Here is an 18,618-nt window from a genome sequence, read left to right on the forward strand (position 1 = left end):
CAGAGCCTGGAGCCTGTTTCCGATTCTGTGTCTCCCTCTCTCTCTGCCCCTCCCCCGTTCATGCTCTGTCTCTCTCTGTCCCAAAAATAAATAAACGTTGAAAAAAAATTTTTTTTTTAAAAAATAAAATAAAAAAAAAGAAATAGAGTGGGGTGGCGCCTGGGTGGCTCAGTCGGTTGGGTGACCAACTTAGGCTCAGGTCATGATCTTGCAGTTTGTGGGTTGGAGCCCCACATCAGGCTCTGTGCTGAATGCTTGCTCTGAGCCTGGAGCCTCCTTTGGATTCTGTGTCTCCTTCCTTCTCTGCCCCTCCCCCACTTGTGCTCTGTCTCAATCTCTCAAAAATAAAGAAACGTACAAAAATTTTTTTAAAGGAAACAGAGGGGAAATTTGGCTTTTGGTGTCCATCATATTAGTAGAGAGGGGCAACACTGGCTGTGACATGTGAAGAATGTGCTTCTATGTGATAATCAGATTGTGGGAATTAGGCCTCAGTGTCTATTCAAAAACATTGGAAAAGTTATTTTTAGCAACATGGCAGAGAAGCAGGGGGATCCATATGTCACACGTCTCTCAAACAAATAAGTGTAGAAGCCAAAGGACTTTGAACTCAAGAGCCTGGGAGGAAAAGAGACTGAATCTACTAGGAAGAAAATTGGAAATCTGGAAAAAAGATAGGTGGGTAACTGCGAACTGGGGGAGATAAAAAAAAAGCCCATGTGGGCAAGGAGGGGAGGGACCCCCTTCTGTGGAGAGACAAAGGGAAGAGAAAGAGCAGCTAGGGAAGTGCAGGACCTTAGCTGAACATGAGAAAGACCTTGGACTGAGCCTGAGAGGGATCTCTAACTGTGGGGCTTTCTTCGGACAGGGGCCGGCTCCCTGTTCGTGCACCTGGGGTGGAGGGGAGCCAGCCCTGGGTGCGGTGGTAAGCCAGAGGCCTAGTCTGCAGCTGGAGAAAGTGGCTCCCTCCCTGGAGGGCTGCATGACAGCATAGAACCTGCCTGCATCCGCCACCCCAGATTGCAGTGGCCTGGCCGAGGTCTCAGTCTGCAGGAGGATAAGGCGGCTGTTTCTCTGGAGGGCTGTGGGAAAGGACAAAGCCTGCCTGCGTCCACAACCCCGGGGGCTTGCGGTGAGGGAAGTGGCTCTCAGTCTGCAATAGGAGAAGTCAGTCCTCCTTGAAGTGTGGCGGCACAGACAAAGCCAGCTGGGACCACATATCGCCGCACTGAGAGGCACTTCCCCAGCACCAGAGCGCATGGAGTGAGACTTTGAATCCTAGCCAAGCGCAGGGTCAGGGGAGTTGGTGGAGCGAGAAGTACCACCCCGTCTGCACCCACGGCACAGTGAGGATGACTCAAATGGAGTCCACTGGCTCCGGCTCCATGGAGAAGAGACTGGAAGATCACCATTCCCCCCCTCCCACCACCAACAAGGCGGGGCCTCAGGGATCACGCCCAGGCCCCATAGTGGAGGTGGGTTTAGAATACACCAAACCACACCCCCTTGCACTGGGTAACTGCACATCCACCTGAGCAGCACAGACCCTGCAAACAGCTGTTCCCGACAAGCGATGCAGCATTGCCTGGATTAACACTAAGCCAATTCTGGATACATAGATATATTCTCCCCCCACCCCATTTCTCCTCCTTATCTCTTCCCTCCCCTAGGCAGGTTACTCTGGTTATTGGTCTGTCTAAACAGGCATATTTAATCCATTGTCTTGATACATGTTCTACACCTCCTTCTTTACACTCCTTTCTCTCTCTCTCTGGGATAATCAAGCCATATAGTTTCTCTGTCTGAGTAATTTTATCTTCGTTTCATTTTCCCCGCCTCCTTCTTTATTTTCCTTTCTATTTCTCTGGATTAAGCCTTTTAATCTCTCTGCCTAATCAACATTTATCCCCCCCCAGCCCCCCAGCCCCTGTCCTGTTATTTCTCTCTTTGTATATACTCTTACATCAGCACTGCCTCCACCCTCTTCTTTACTTGTAGTCGGTGTTTTGGGGATTTTTGTTTTTAAATTTTTTTTTTTTTTTCAACGTTTATTTATTTTTGGGACAGAGAGAGACAGAGCATGAACGGGGGAGGGGCAGAGAGAGAGGGAGACACAGAATCGGAAACAGGCTCCAGGCTCCGAGCCGTCAGCCCAGAGCCTGACGCGGGGCTCGAACTCCCGGACCGCGAGATCGTGACCTGGCTGAAGTCGGACGCCTAACCGACTGCGCCACCCAGGCGCCCCAAGGGGATTTTTGTTTTTAATCTTTAGGTTTTTGTTTCTGTTTATTTGTGTTATTTGTTTGTGTGTTTTTGTCTCCTGTTTGTCTATCTGTTTTCCTTTACAGGGCTACTCCAAGGAACAAGTCAAAGCACACCTTGTGGAGGGTACAAAATATTACTACGAGTAGGGTAATAAAATAACCAAATTCACAACATCAGAGAGCAAGTAACAATGCCTGAAAAAACACTTCCTGAAGGACCAGGCTCTGGACAGTGTATGACCCTCCTTTAATATAGCAATGCTCACAGGTGCAGAGCACTTTTAAAATGCATAGGGACAGAAAACTAGGCAAAATGATGAAATGGATTAATTCTCCTCAAAAGAAACTCCAGGAAGTAGCGACAGCTAACAAATTGACCAAAAACAATTTAAGCAATATAACGGAACAAGAATTTAGATTAATAGTCATAAATCACTGGGCTTGAAAAAAGCATAGAGGACACCAGAGAATCTATTGCTACAGAGATCAAGGGACTAAAAAATAGTCATGATGAATTAAAAAATGCTATAAAAGAGGTGCAAAATAAAATGGAGAAGGCCATAGCATGAATTGAAGAGGCAGAGGAGAGAATAGGTGAATTTGAAGATAAAATTATAGAAAAAGAGGAAGCTGAGAAAAAGAGAGATAAAAAAAATCCAGCTTTATGAGGGGAGACTTAGAGAACTAAGTGATGCAATCAAATGGAACAATAACCATATCATAGGAATTCCAGAAGAAGAACAGAGAGAAAGGGGCTGAAGGTGTACTAGAACAAATTATAGCTGAGAATTTCCCTGATCTGGGGGAGGAAACAGACATTGATCCAAGAGGCACAGAGAACTCCCTTCAGACATAACTTGAATCGATCTTCTGCATGACATAACATAGTGAAACTGGCAAAATACAAGGATAAAGAGAGAATTCTGAAAGCGGCTAGGGATAAACATGCTCTAATTTACAGAGGTAGACCCGTAAGAGTAGTCACGGACCTATCTACTGAAAGTTGGCAGGCCAGAAAGAATGGCAGGAAATCTTTAATGTGATGAACAGAAAAAATATGCAGCCAAGAATCCTTTATCTAGCAAGCCTGTCATTCAGAATGGAAGGAGAGATGCAGGTTTTCCCAAACAAACAAAAACTGAAGGGATTCATCACCACTAAACCAGCCCTACAAGAGATCCTAAGAGGTATTGTGTGAGTGAAATGTTGCAAGGACCACGAAGTAACAGAGACACCACTACAAGCATAAAACCTACAGCCATCACAATGACTCTAAACCCATATCTTTTGATAATAACACTGAATGTAAATGGACTAAATGCTCCAACCTAAAGACATAGGGTATCAGAATGGATAAAAAAAACAAGACCCACCTATTTGCTGTCTACAAGAGACTCATTTTAGACCTGAGGACACCTTCAGATTGAAGTGAGGGGTTGGAGAGCTATCTATCATGCTACTGGAAGTCACAAGAAAGCTGGAGTAGCCATACTTATATCAAACAAACTAGACTTGAAATTAAAAGCTGTAATATGAGATGAAGAAGGGCATTATATAATAATTACAGAGTCTATCCATCAGGAAGAGCTAACAATTATCAATGTCTATGCACTGAATACAAGAGCCCCCAAATATATAAAACAATCACAAACATAAGCAACCTTATTGATAAGAATGTGGTAATTTCAGGGGACTTTAATACTCCACTTACAACAATGGATAGATAATCTAGACACAGGACCAATAAAGAAACAAGGGCCCTGAATGATACATTGGATCAGATTGGCTTGACAGATATATTTAGAACTCTGCATCCTAAACCAACAGAATATACTTTCTTCTCAAGTGCACATGGAACCTTCTCCAAGATATATCACATACTGGGTCACAAAAGAGCCCTTCATAAGTATAAAAGAATTGAGATCATACCATGTACACTTTGAGACCACAATGCTATGAAACTTGAAATCAACCACAGGAAAAAGTCTGGCAAATCTCCAAAAGCATGGATGTTAAAGAACACCCTACTAAAGAATGAATGGGTCAACCAGGCAATTAGAGAAGAAATTAAAAAATATATGGAAACAAATGAAAATGAAAATACAACAATCCAAATGCTTTGGGATGCAGTGAAGGCAGTCCTGAGAGGAAAATACATTGCAATCCAGGCCTATCTCCAGAAACAAGAAAAATTCCCCATACAAAATCTAACAGCACACGTAAAGGAAACAGAAGCACAACAGCAAAGACACCCCAAACCCAGCAGAATAAGATAAATAATAAAGATCAGAGCAGAAATAAACAATATAGAATCTAAAAAAAAAAAAACAGTAGAGCAGATGAATGAAAGAGTTGGTTTTTTGAAAAAATAAACAAAACTGATAAACCTCTAGCCAGGCTTCTCAAAAAGAAAATAGAGAGGACCCAAATTGATAAAATCATGAATGAAAATGGAATTATTACAACCAATCCCTCAGAAATATAAGCAATTATCAGGGAATACTATGAAAAATTATATGCCAAAAAACTGGACAACCTGGAAGAAATGGACAAATCCTAAGCACCCACACACTTCCAAAACTCAATCAGGAGGAAATAGAAATTTGAACAGACCCATAACCAGTGAACAAATTGAATAAGTTATCAAAAATCTCCCAAAAAATAAGAGTCCAGGACCAAATGGATTCCTGGGGAATTCTACCAGACATTTAAAGCAGAGATAATACCTATCCTTCTCAAGCTGTTCCAAAAAATAGAAAGGGAAGGAAAACTTCCAGACTCATTCTATGAAGCCAGCATTACTTTGATTCCTAAACCAGACAGAGACCCAGCAAAAAAGGCGAACTATAGGCCAATATCCTGATGAGTATGGACGCAAAAATTCTCAATAAGATACTAGAAAATCGAATTCAACAGCCTATAAAAAGAATTATTCACCAGGGATTCATTCCTGGGCTACAGGGCTGGTTCAACATTCACAAATCAATGTGATACACCACATTAATAAAAGGAAAGAAAAGAACCATATGATCCTGTCAATCGATGCAGAAAAAGCATTTGACAAAATTCAGCATCCTTGCTTAATAAAAACCCTCGAGAAAGTTGGGATAGAAGGAACATACTTAAACACCATAAAAGCCATTTATGAAAAGTCCACAGCTACCATCATCCTCAATGGGGAAAAACTGAGAGTTTTCCCCCTGAGATCAGGAACACGACAGGGATTTCTACTCTCACTGCTGTTGTTTAACATGGTGTTGGAAGTTCTAGCATCAGCAATCAGACAACAAAAAGAAATCAAAGGCATCAAAATTGGCAAAGATGAATTCAAGCTTTCACTTTTTGCAGATGACATGATATTATACATGGAAAACCCGACAAACTCCACCAAAGTCTGCTAGAACTGATACGTGAATTCAGCAAAGTCATAGGATACAAAATTAATGTACAGAAATCAGTTTCAGTCTTATACACTAATAATGAAGCAACAGAAAGACAAATAAAGAAACTGATCCCATTCACAGTTGCACCAAGAATCATAAAATACCTAGGAGTAAACCTAACAAAGATGTAAAAGATCTGTATGCTGAAAACTATAGAAAGCTTATGAAGGAAATTTTTTGGAACAGCTTCAAAAGAATAGGTGTTAACTCTTCCTTAAATATTTGGTAGAATTCCCCTAGAAAGCCATCTGGCCCTGGACTCTTATTTTTTGGCAGATTTTTGATTACTAATTCGATTTCTTTACTGGTTATGGGTCTGTTCAAATTTTCTGTTTCTTCCTGTTTTAGTTTTGGTAGTGTATGTTTCTAGGAATTTGTCCATCACTTCCAGATTGCCCATTTTATTGGTGTATAATTGCTCATAATATTCTCTTACTATTGTTTTTATTTCTGCTGTGTTGGTTATGACCTCTCCTCTTTCATTCTTGATTTTATTTATTTGGGTCCTTTCCTTTTCCTTTTGATAAAACTAGCTAGTGGTTTATCAATTTTAATTCCTTCCAAGAACCAGCTTCTTGTTTCATTGATCTGTTCTACTGTTTTTTTGGTTTCAGTAGCTTTAATTTCTGCTCTAATCTTTATTATTTCCTGTCTTCTGCTGGTTTGGGGTTTTGTTTACTGTTCTTTTTCCAGCTCCTTAAAGCATAAGGTTAGTTTGTGTATCTGAGATCTTTCTTCCTTCTTTAGGAAGGCCTGGATTGCTATACACATTCCTCTTATCACCACCTTTCCTGCATCCCAGAGGTTTTGTGTTGTGGTGTTATCATTTTCATTGGCTTCCATGAACTTTTTTTTTTTTTTAATTTTTTTTTCAACGTTTATTTATTTTTGGGACAGAGAGAGACAGAGCATGAACGGGGGAGGGGCAGAGAGAGAGGGAGACACAGAGGGAAACAGGCTCCAGGCTCTGAGCCATCAGCCCAGAGCCTGACGCGGGGCTCGAACTCCCGGACCGCGAGATCGTGACCTGGCTGAAGTCGGACGCTTAACCGACTGCGCCACCCAGGCGCCCCGGCTTCCATGAACTTTTTAATTTCCTCTTTAACTTCTTGGTTAGCCCATTCATTGTTTAGTAGGATGTTCTTTAGTCTCCAAGTATTTGTTACCTTTCCAAATTTTTTCTTGTGGTTGATTTCGAGTTTCATAGCATTGTGGTCTGAAAATATGCACGGTATGATCTCAAACTTTTTGTACTTCTTGAGGGCTGTTTTGTCTTCCAGTGTATGGTCTATTCTTGAGAACATTCCATGTTCAATGGAGAAGCATGTATATTCTGCTGCTTTAGAATGAAATGTTCTGAATGTAACTGTTAAGTCCATCTGGTCCAGTGTCATTCAAAGCCATTGTTTCCTTGTTGATTTATTGATTACATTATCTGTCCATTGCTGTGACTGGGGTGTTGAAGTCCCCTACTATTATGGTATTACTGTCAATGAGTTTCTTTATGTTTGTGATTAATTGATTTATATATTTGGGTTTGGCGCATAAATGTTTGGCGCATAAATGTTTACAGCTGTTAGGTCTTCTTTGTGGATAGACCCCTTAATTATTATATAATGCCCCTCTTCATCTCTTGATACAGTCTTTATTTTAAAGTCTAGATTGTCTGATATAAGTATGGCTACTCTGGCTTTCTTTTGTTGACCATTAGCATGATAGATCGTTCTCCATCCCCTTACTTTCAATCTGAAGGTGTCTTTAGTAAGTAGGTCTCTTGTAAACAGCATATAGATGGATCTTGTTTTCTTATCCATTCTGTTACCCTATGTCTTTTGATTGGAGTATTGAGTCCATTGACCTTTAGAGTGAATACTGAAAGATATGAATTTATTGCCATTATGTTGCTTGTAGAGTTGGAGTTTCTGGTAGTGTTCTCTGGTCTTTTCTAGTCTTTGTTGCTTTTGGTCTTTATTTACTTGTTGTTGTTGTTGTTGTTATCTTTTTTCCCCTCAGAGAGTCCCCTTTAAAATTACTTGCAGGGCTGGTTTACTGGTCACAAACTCCTTTAATTTTTGTTTGTCTGGGAAACTTTTTATCTCTCCTTCTATTTTGAATGACAGCCTTACTGGATAAAGAATTCTTGGCTGCATATTTTTCTGATTCAGCACACTGAATATATCCTGCCACTCTCTTCTGGCCTGCCAAGTTTCTGTGGATAGGTCTGCTGCAAACCTGATCTGTCTTCCCTTGCAGGTTAAGGGCTTTTTTTCCCTTGCTGCTTTCATGATTCTCTCCTTGCCTGAATATTTTGTTAATTTGACTATGATATGCCTTGTTGATGGTCGGTTTTTGTTGAATCTAATGGGAGTCTTCTGTGCTTCCTGGATTTTGACGTCTGTGTCTTTCCCCAGGTTAGGAAAGTTTTCCACTATGGTTTGCTCACATAACCCTTCTAACCCTATTTCTCTCTCTTCCTCTTCTTGGTCCTCTATGATTCTGATGTTGTTCCTTTTTAATGAGTCATTGATTTCTCTAATTCTTAAATCATGCTTTTTTGCTTTAATCTCCCTCTTTTGTTCTGCTTCATTATTTTCCATAAGTTTGTCCTCTATATTCTGATTCTCTGTTCTGCCTCATCCATCCTTGCTACCATGGCATCCATTTGAGATTGCAGCTCAGTTATAGCATTTTTTATTTCATCCTGATTAGCCTTTACTTCTTTTATCTCTGCATAAAGGGATTCTAATCTATTTTTGACTCCAGCTAGTATTCTTATTATCATGATTCTAAATTCTGGTTCAGACATTTTGCTTGTATCTGTGTTGGTTAAGTCCCTGACTGTCATTTCTTCTTGCTCTTTCTTTTGGGGTTAATTCCTTCATTTTGTCATTTTGAAGGGAGAAAAAGAACTAATGGGGTAAAAAATTAAAATTAAAAAATTCATATTAAAAAATATTAAAATTAAAAACTTAAAACACACACACACAATCGAATAAATGATGCTATATCCTGGGTGTGGTTTGGTTTGGGTGTTGAAAGGGGCTTGATAGATTAGAGAAAAATGGGGAAAGAAAAAAAAGGAAATCATTTGAAAATTTGAAAAAATGAATACACTGAAGTAGACTAAAATGAAATGATGGAAGTAAAATAGAATTTGAAAAAATTTACACAAAAGTAAAAAATATAGTAGAACAAAATTAAAGAAATTTTTTTAATAAATTGAAAATAAAATTGAATTTTTTCTCTTTCTGTATTCAAGAAAAAGAAATTAAAAAGGGAAAAAAGAGAAAGAAGAAAGACATTGAATAGATGGACCTGTGAACAGAGTGAAATATGACTGAAATTACTTCATTTTCCTCTAGAAGTCAAACTATGAAGCACTTTATAGTCCATAAACTAAGCAGGTGGAGAGATTTGTGTTCCTAAAGAGTGAGGTTGGCCCAGATGGACAGGGCTAGTGTAATGGCTCCACTCTCCACTAGATGGCGCTGCTTAGCTTACTGTGGTGGATTGTTGTGGTGCTTGTAGGTGCGTATGCACATTCGTGACAGCAGTGAAAATGGCATCACCCAGCTACCCAGTCTCTAGTATCAGAACTCTGTTCTCCCTGATCAGCAATGCGTACCCTTCCTTTGTCTTCAGCTTCTGTCCACTCCCTGCTTTTACACAGTCCGTGAACAAGTCCCAGGCAACACCTCCCTCCTGAGTTTTGTTTCCGATGTGGCTGTTTTTCCCAACCCCTTACTTCTGAAGGACTGCGGCTTTGACCCGTTCTGTCCCTCTGCCAAGGGTCTCACTGAGCAATGGCCAGGTGCCGGCCGCACCCAGGAATGTTTGCTTGTCTGTGCTGCTGCCGATGCCCAGAGACTGTGGCTGGGTGCCAGCCCACCCCAGAAAAAGTTCACAAGATAGTTAAAAGCAGCATTTCAGGAATTATGGAAAATCATAACACACATCTGGCACGAGGCTCTACCCTCAATGACCTTTTTCCAGCACCAGTGAATGTGGTTGTTCTCCTGGGTCCACTGGTGCCTTCCCTTTGGGGTACCCACACAGCCTCTACCAGGTGTCCTCCCAGCAGGGAAACCACCTCTCCCCATGTGGCCTGAAGAACCCAGGACTCCACTCTCCTCCTGGGGATTCGCCCTTGCCACCAGAGCACTGCCAGGTATCGAGCTGTGGAGTTTCAGTCTCTGCACTCTCCTGTTTCTAGTCTTAATGGAATTTAAACCCTCTCACTTCTCCTTTCTCCCTCTTAATTCAGTCCCTGCAGCTGTTTCCATGTTTCCCCTTTCTCTCCAGCTGCTTTTGGGGGGGGTGCTTTTCCCATATTCTCCCCACCCCCCCGTCTCTGTCCTCTCTCCCATGCAAAAGCAGCTCCCTGCCCTCTGTGACTTCTCTCCTCCCAGTTTACCTCTCCACACTGTGTACCTGCTGAATTCTGTGGTTCAGGTTGTGCAGATTGTTGTGTTAATCCTCATATCAGTTTTCTAGGTGTGCAGGATGGTTTAGTGTTAGTTTGGCTGTATTTCATGGATGGGAGACACACAAAAAACTTCCATGCTGTTCCACCATCTTGGCTCCCCCCTCTTTCCATTTCTCTTTTTTGGAACACTTTGAGAATAGTAGGTATTAACTCTTCTTAAGTGTCCGGTAAAAAACCCCTGGGAAGCCATCTGGCCCAGGACTCTTATTTGTTGGGAGATTTTTGACAAATGATTGAATTTCTTTGCTTGTTATGGGCCTGTTCAAATTTCCTATTTCTTACCATTTGAGTTTTGATAGTTTGTGAGTGTCTAGAAATTTGTCCATTTCTTCAAGATTGTCCAATTTTTTGGTATATAATTTTTCATAGTATTTTCTTACAATTGTATTTCTGTGGTGTTGGTTGTGATCTCCCTTCTTTCATTTGTAATTTTATCTGTTTGTATCTTCCCTCTTTTCTTTTTGAGAAGTCTGGCGAGGGATTACCAAATTTGTTTATTTCAAAAAACCAGCTCTTCATTTCATTGACCTCTTCTGTTCTTTTCTTGTGTGGGGCGGGGGGGAGGAATTCTACATCATTTATTTGTGCTCTAATCTTTATTATTTTCTTTCTTCTGCTGGCTTTGGGCTTTATTTGCTGCTCCTTTCTACCTCCTTTAGGTGTAAGGTTAGGCTGTGTATTTGGGACTTTTCTTGTTTCTTGAGATAGGCCTGAATTGTAATGTATTTTCCTCTTAGGACTGCCTTTGTGCATTCAAAGGTTTTGGACTGTCTTGTTTTCATTTTCACTTGCTTCTATGTATTTTTCAATTTCTTCTTAAATTTCCTAGTTAATCCATTCATTCTTTAGTAGGATGTTCCTTAACTTCAATGTATTTGAAGGCTTTCCAAATTCTTTCTTGTGTTGATTTCAAGTTTCATAGTGTTGTCACCTGAGAATATGTATGGTTTGATCTCAATCTTTTTGTACCTGTTAAGGGCTGTTTTGTGACCCAATATGTGATCTCTTCTGAAGAATGTTCCATGTGCATTTGACAAGAATGTGTATTCTGATGCTCTAGGATGAAATATTCGGAAGATATATTTTAAGTCCATCTGGTCCAATGTGTAATTCATAGCCATTGTTTCCTTGTTGAGTTTCTACTTACATGATCTGTCCATTTCTGTGAGTGGAATTTTAAAGTCTCTTACAGGGGCACCTGGGTGGCTCAGTCAGTTGAGCATCCGACTTCGGCTCAGGTCATGATCTCACAGTCCGTGAGTTCGAGCCCCGCATCGGGCTCTGTGCTGATGGCTCAGAGCCTGGAGGCTGCTTTGGATTCTGTGTCTCCCTCTCTCTTTGCCCCTCCCCTGCTCATGCTCTGTCTCTGTCTCAAAAATAAATAAAAACATTTAAAAATTTTTTAAAAATAAAAAAATAAAGTCTTTTACAATTATGGTATTATTATCAATAAGTTTGCTTATGTTTGTGATTAATTGATCTATATATTTGGGTTTCCACATTGGGGGCATAAATATTTACAATTGTTAGCTCTTCCTGATCAATAGACCCCTTAATTATGATATAATGCCCTTCTTCATCTCTTGTTACAGTCTTTGTTGTAAAAATCTAATGTGTCTGATATAAGTATGGCTACTCCATCTTTATTTTAGCTTCTATTAGCATGATAGATTTTCTCCATCCCCTCACTTTCAATCTGCATGTGTCCTTAGGTCTAAAATGAGTCTCTTGTAGGCAGCATATAGATGGATCTTGGTTTTTTATCTGTTCTGAAACTCTATGTCTTTTGATTGGGGTATTTAGTCCATTTACAATTAAAGTGATTATTGAAAGATATGAATTTAATGCCATTGTGTTATCTGTAGAGTTGCTGTTTGTGGTGATGCTCTGGTCCTTTGTAATTTTTGCTGCTTTCCCCTCGTAGAGTCTCCCTGGAATCTCTTTCAGGGCTGATTTAATGGTCAACAAGCTCCTTTGGTTTTTGTTTTCCTGGAGAAGTTTTTATCTCTCCTTATATTCTTTATGACAGCTTTGGTGGATAAAGGATTCTGGCTGCATATTTTTCCTATTCAGCATATTGACTATTTCTTGCCACTCTCTTCTGGCCTGTCACGTTTCAGTGAACAGGTCTGCTATTAACATCATGAGTCTACCCTTGTATGTTAAGGACCATTTGTCCCTAGCTGCTTACAGAATCTCTCTTTATCTTTATATTTTGCCAGTTTCACTATGATATGTCATGGTGTTGACATGTTTTTGTTGATTTTGAAGGGAATTCTCTGTGCCTCTTGGACTTCTATGCCTGCATCCTTCCCCACTTTAGGGAACTTTTCAGTTATAATTTGTTCAAATAAACCTTCTGCCCCCTTTTCTCACTTTTCTTCTTCTGGGACTCCTGTGATACAGATATTGTTTCATTTCATGAAGTCACTTAGTTCGCTAATTCTCCCCTCATGATCTAGTAATTTTCTTTCCCTCTTTTTTCAGCTTCATTATTTTCCATAATTTTATCTTCTATTTCACCTATTCTCTCCTCTGTTTCTTCAGTTCTCACTGCCACTGTGTCTAGTTTATTTTCCATCTCAGGTATAACATTTTTTTTTTAGTGATAATTCATTTTATTAAAAGATATTTTCAGAGCTAACATTTTTTTAACCTAAGCTTAAACACTTTATTTGCTAGTCATTTGTTAAAATAGGAACCATTTTACAGGATATCAAGGTAAAGCATATTATTTATTTTATGAACCCAAAATACATGCTGAGTTTTCTTTTGCTCTATAAAATCATTATTATGTATAGATTATAATTCATAATTCAATTGTCATTTAATAGCATTGAATTTCTATTTTATACTATCATGACTTCAACATACAGCAGTTTTCTAAAATGTGCTCAAAGTGGAGTGTATTTATATAATAGATGAAATATTATAGCTGTTATGGTGATTGGAATTGAATAGATATAGTATATGTAAAAAGTAGGGGTAACAATTTACAGTTATTTGATGTTGGTAGAAGCATTTTGATTAATATTAGTACTTTTCTTTTTTTAATTTAATTTTTTATTTTTTTAAATTTATATCCAAATTACTTAGCATATAGTGCAACAATGATTTCAGGAGTAGATTTCTTAGTGCCCCTTACCCATTTACCCCCATCCTCCCTCCCACAATCCCTCCAGCAACCCTCAGTTTGTTCTCCATATTTATGAGTCTCTTCTGTTTTGTCCCCCTCCCTGTTTTTATATTATTTTTGTTTCCCTTCCCTTATGTTCATCTGTTTTGTCTCTTAAAGTCCTCATATCCGTGAAGTCATATGATTTTTGTCTTTCTCTGACTGACTAATTTCACTTAGCATAATACCCTCTAGTTCCATCCACGTAGTTGCAAATGTCAAGATTTCAATATTTTTGATTGCCAAGTAATACTCCATTGCCTGTATATACCACATTTTCTTTATCCATTCATCCATTGATGGACATTTGGACTCTTTCCATACTTAGGCTATTGTTAATAGTGCTGCTATAAATATGGGGGTGCATGTGTCCCTTCGAAACAGCACACCTGTATCCCTTGGATAAATGCCTAGTAGTGCAATTGCTGGGTCATAGGGTAGTCCTATTTTTAGTTTCTTGAGAAACCTCCATACTGTTTTCGAGAGTGGCTGCACCAGCTTGCATTCCCACCAACAATGCAAAAGAGATCCTCTTTCTCTGCATCCTCACCAACATCTCTTGTTGCCTGAGTTGTTAATGTTAGCCATTCTGACAGGTGTCAGGTGATATCTCATGGTGGTTTTGATTTGTATTTCCTTGATGATGAGTCAAGTTGAGCATTTTTTCATGTGTCGGTTGGCCATCTGGATGTCTTCTTTGGAAAAATGTCTATTCATGTCTTTTGCCCATTTCTTCACTGGATTATTTGTTTTTTGGGTGTTGAGTCTGATAAGTTCTTTATAGATTTTGGATACTAACCCTTTATCTGATATGTCATTTGCAAATATCTTCTTCCATTCTGTCCGTTGCCTTTTAGTTTTGATGATTGTTTCCTTTGCTGTGCAGAAGTTTTTTATTTTGATGAGGTCCCAGTAGTTCATTTTTGCTTTTGCTTCCCTTGCCTCGGGAGACGTATTGAGTAAGAAATTGCTGCGGCCAAGATCAAAGAAGGTATAGCATTTTTTAATTCATCCAGTGAAGTTCTTAGGTCTTTGATCTCTGCAGGCAGGGGTTCTCTTGTGTTTTCTATGCTTTTTTCAAGAGCAGCTATTAGTCCTATGACCATTATACTAAATTCTTGTTGAGATATATTGTTTATATCTGTTTTGAGCAATTCTCTGGCTGTGATTTCTTCTTGACCTTTCTTTTGGGGAGAATTTCTCCAGCTTGTCATTTTGGCTGTTTCTGTCTTTTCCATGTTTTAAAAGCTTGCTATGTGTCTTGCACCTGAGAGTACTACTATATTAAAAAGGGTTTGTACACTGTCCAGGGCCTGGAACTCCAGGAAGTGTGTCTGGTGTATGTTGCATTCATTCTGTTGTTGCATTTTGGCTGCTCTTTCTCACTGGCATTTTGGCTGCTGAGCTCCTCCTTGCTTATAGTGGTGGAGTGTTCAGACCTTTGACTACTTGTGCTTTGATTTGTTTGTTAAAGTAACCCTGGGAGGGAAAGGATGGAGGAAAGCCTGATTCCATAAAAAGAGAAAAAGGAAAGGGGAGAAAGGAAAACCAGAGAATCAAAAAACTATAAGACTTATTCCAGATAAAAAGAAAGGAAAATAAAGAAGGAAGAGAAAAGATGGAAAAAGAACAAAATAAAAATGCCTGATCAAATATATATGTATATATATTTATATAATAAGAATTGACAAAAAAACAAATCAGAAACTATGAGCCTGATTCCAAAAGAAAAAAAGAAGAGGGAGGGAAACAAAAGAAAAAAATTTTTAAAAAAATTTTTTAATAATAAAAAAAAAAACAACCCAGTTGTCTGTTGGTCCCTGGGGCTGGTGGCTGTGCTGGTGTGGAAGAAAGACTGGCTGAGTTTGGTCAGTCAATCTTGCTCCAGCTCGGGTAAATAAGCAGTTGCCAGGCATGGAGGGGTGGGGTTTGGTGTAAGCTTGTCCCACCTCCACTGGGGGTCACTGTGCTGCTCTCTGAAGTCTCACCCTAATTGGCGTTGGAGGGAAAAATGGCCTCACTCCGATCTCTTATCCCTGGATTGGGGCTCTCAACCCATACCATTCAGGCAGCCCTCATAGAATAGCGAGGGTGGCCCGCTTGCCCTGCACTACAGTTATCCTGCACCTTCCACTTGGCTTTCAGCTGGGAGTCAAAACCTCATGTCTTAAAGGCCCCCACACCACACAGACCCTGCTCTCTTTATCTTTGTATTTTTCCAGGTTCAGCCTCTCAAACCTGCTGATGAAAGGCTGGCACCTGCTGGGTCTTTTGTCTATAGAGAGGCAATAACCACTCTTCCCAAAGTACTCTGGGAGGGGGCCTGGTCTCTCCCAGTGCACTACAGAGATCTCTACCCCAAGCTATGCACTCCAGGAAACAACTCCCTCCTCCCCAGAACAGTGTGCCAAGGTTCATCTCTGGAGAAAGTTGCACACTTTCAAACCCTCCAAGTTTCAGGTCCAAAGGATGTTTGCCAAAAAGAACTGGCACTCTCCATACTTCTCATTCCCCAGTCTGTGGTTCAGAGAAGTTTTCCTCTTGTGCTAACTCAGTGCCACATTTTCACAACCCTTCTCTCTTTCACTCCCCTATGTCTTTCCACTCCCCTGTGTCTTTTCCCTCCCCTCTGTGGCTATGATGTTTTATCTCCCCCAATTCACATATATGCACCTTGATCCTGACAGGCTATCTCCCTCCATTTCTGGAGATCCTTCTGCTGCTCTGCAGATTGATTTCCTGGGTATTCCAAGTGATCTGACTGCAATACACCCATGCTTAAGGGAGAAGGAAATTCCAGGTCTCCCTACTTCTCTGCGATCTTAACTCCCTCCAATCTATTTTCTTTCTAGGGACCTGCTCCATCTGTCCTAAAGCTATCTAGAACCCTACTTTAAATCACCTCATTAACATAAATTCAGGTGTGATTGAATGGGGCTCACTTTGAATAACAAAAGACATTCCTATCACTCAGGAAATTCCAAGGGTTTTAGGAGATTTGTGCCTGGGGACAAAAAGACCAAATGTATTTTTGTCTTATAACACAGAGAGTTAAGTTTCCCATCCCTCAAGGTATTGGCTCCTATTCTAAGCTTCCGTGAAGCCTCAACTGTTGCCAAATCTTACTTGAGGACTGAGCATGAAAGAATGGAGTAGAAAAGGAGGATTTCTGTACTTTTCTAGAGCATCGGGAGCTCCTTTTCTCATCCATGAGCCAGAACTAAATAAAGGGTTTCTCTTGGAACAGGTCTGTACCCACTGTCTACTTTCTTAATTGATGGCTGCTTTTAAGGTGACTATGGTTGGTGTTTATGCTTACTCTCTAAAAAAGGTTGTATCCTAGTTCTAAAAAGGTGTACCTTTTTAGATTATATTTTAAATTTACATGAGAATTTTGAGGTTTTTAGGTAAGTTTAAAGTTGAACTAAAATTCTGTTCTGGGTAATCAGCTATCACCAGGCTCATTAGGCTTTTCACCTCTACCTACAAATCTTCTCAATATTTTGCAACATAGATGAGTTCATCCTGTAAAGATTGTTCATAAGTAGCTCATCTGGTTTGGGGTGGGGGGCGGCTAGCTTAAGTTCTCCTTGTTAGGTTGTTCTAGCTAATTCATTACGCGAAAGGGACCATGGGTAATCTTTGCTGTGTAGGGCTTTTAATTTTCCTTTCATCTTTCCGTTATGATACTTTATAGAGCCAAGTTAAATTTCTATCTCCTATACTTTTAAGATTTAACTAAATGTTTTGATTTATTATCCTATATTAGTTGAATTTATAGTTGTTTGGGCTAGTTTTGGCTCAAGATGGTCAGTTTGATATGAAATCTTCTGGGTGTCAGCCAGATGCTTTATTTAAGCTACATCTTGTTTATCCAAGCACAGTTTCCTGTATGCTTACCTTGTTACGACTTGTCTCCTCTTGTGGTTTTTATAGTTTGAATAGGTTGTCTTTGAGTTTTGTCACTTGAGGAGGGTGATGGGCAGTGTGTGTGTGCTTCATGGCCCAATTCAACTGAGATCTCTATTCTCAATTTACTACTAAATCCTCCTTTAGTTCTTAGTTTCATAAGGACTTTCGTGGAAAATATTCTAATGTAGAAAATGTAACCCATTACTTCCCACCTCATAAGTTACACCTTGACCTAACTTTTTTATGTTAAGATACTTGTGCTTACTTTTCTTCCTTTTTAGGGTTTGCTGAAGATGGCGGTATATACACTGGATTAGCAAGAGGTATTGAGGTTTATTGATTATAGAACAGGCTCCTCTAGGGGGATATAAAGCACCGCCAAGTCCTTTGAGTTTTAAGCTGTTGCTAATAGTTCTCTGGTGGATAAATTTGTTTGGTTAATTAAGTTTAGGGCTAAACATAGTGGGGTATCTAATCCCAGTTTGGGTCTTAGCCGTCCTGTGGTCGGAGATATTAAAGTTACTTTCGTGCTGTATTTTTATGTTAGCTGTAGCTTTTTACAGCCTAGTTAACATTTAACTTTAGTGCGGGTTTTCTCTATAACATGCTTTACGCGGTAGGTCTATTAGTTCGGGTTAATCGTATGACCGCGGTGGCTGGCACGAAATTTACCAACACTTGTTTAATATGGCTTAGTCAAACTTTCATTCTTGGCTTAATTTTTATCACTGCTGTATCCCGTGGGGGTGTGGCTAAGCAAGGTGTCATGAGCTACAGCAGTCATGTGCTTGATACCTGCTCCTTTAGATCATTAATGATTTAGAGGGCATTTTCACCAGTGTGGGAGGCTTGCATGTGTAATCCTATTAATATGGATCCTATTAATATGGAAAGGCTAGGACCAAACCTTTGTGTTTATGGAGTCTGGCGACTCATCTGGGCATTTTTAGTGCCCAGGGGGTGTTGGGTTAGTTAGTTGGTTGATGGGGTTGGTTGTGGGAGAATATTGCTCAATGGGGACGAATTAGAGCCCAAGGTTGCGTATCTATAGATAGCTGTGGATCGAGGTGTTATACTGGTATTTTATACTATGATTTTGGTGCATTTATAAGTTTTCATACTTAGGCCTTATGTTTGGATGCAGGTTTAGTCTTGTTTTTGGGGTTTGGCAGGGGTTGTAGTACATTAAAGTTGGAGGATAACAGAAGGGGGAAAATAATGAACTCAAGGTTAGTTCCAAGTACACTGAACTTTCCTCTTCTTCCCTAATCTGCCTATTTACTTTTTAGTGTTTTCAAGTAGCTGGTAAATGCAATTTGTCCAGGCTTTATAATTGTG

The 18,618-nt window shown here is 39.8% G+C and overlaps 1 long non-coding RNA gene across 1 annotated transcript; it reads left to right on the forward strand.

Moving 5' to 3' along the window:
- The first annotated feature begins 316 nt into the window (after nucleotides 1-316).
- On the forward strand, nucleotides 317-17,989 carry LOC115514008. The gene is made up of 3 exons (XR_003968860.1): nucleotides 317-327; nucleotides 7,082-7,089; nucleotides 17,901-17,989. It is a non-coding gene; the product is annotated as an uncharacterized LOC115514008 (long non-coding RNA).
- The last annotated feature ends 629 nt before the right edge of the window (nucleotides 17,990-18,618 follow it).

The sequence above is a fragment of the Lynx canadensis genome, chromosome A1 (assembly GCF_007474595.2).
Source record: "Lynx canadensis isolate LIC74 chromosome A1, mLynCan4.pri.v2, whole genome shotgun sequence".
Lineage (NCBI taxonomy): Eukaryota > Metazoa > Chordata > Mammalia > Carnivora > Felidae > Lynx > Lynx canadensis.